This window comes from Neophocaena asiaeorientalis, unplaced genomic scaffold, assembly GCF_003031525.2.
Source record: "Neophocaena asiaeorientalis asiaeorientalis breed wild unplaced genomic scaffold, Neophocaena_asiaeorientalis_V1.1 scaffold15, whole genome shotgun sequence".
NCBI classification, from domain to species: domain Eukaryota; kingdom Metazoa; phylum Chordata; class Mammalia; order Artiodactyla; family Phocoenidae; genus Neophocaena; species Neophocaena asiaeorientalis.
Genome location: NW_020185328.1, coordinates 11,210,489 through 11,210,874, shown reverse-complemented (window position 1 = coordinate 11,210,874; position 386 = coordinate 11,210,489). Strand labels below are relative to the sequence as shown.

Genomic DNA, 386 nt, shown 5'->3' with positions numbered 1-386 from the left:
AGCTTTGCGCAGTGGCAGTATCGTAGCCAATGAGGTTTATCCGAGGCGCGATTATTGCTAATTGAAAAGTGACTAAAATAAGTTTTGCTGGTATCTCTTTTAGTGTAAACATGTTTATATTTCTAAGGTAAAGATCTATAAAAATAATCCAGAATTTAAAGAACTAAAATAAATCACTTTGTTTCATGGTCCCTCAATTACAACATTTGAGCCCATGTTAGACTGAAGAAAAGATTTACCAAATGAATTTAGAAAGTATGACATCTGAATGATAAAAGTGAGTTTGAGAATTATATAATAATTTGAATAACTCATTTAAAATCTGCCTCAGTCTTTAGGAAGTTTATGTCCCTTGTTGTTCTAGCATTATCTTTGTAGGCTTTACC

The 386-nt window shown here is 31.6% G+C and overlaps 1 pseudogene; it reads left to right on the top strand.

The window, feature by feature from the left end:
- On the top strand, positions 1-131 carry LOC112392821 (uncharacterized; annotated as a pseudogene).
- Positions 132-386: the final 255 nt, after the last annotated feature.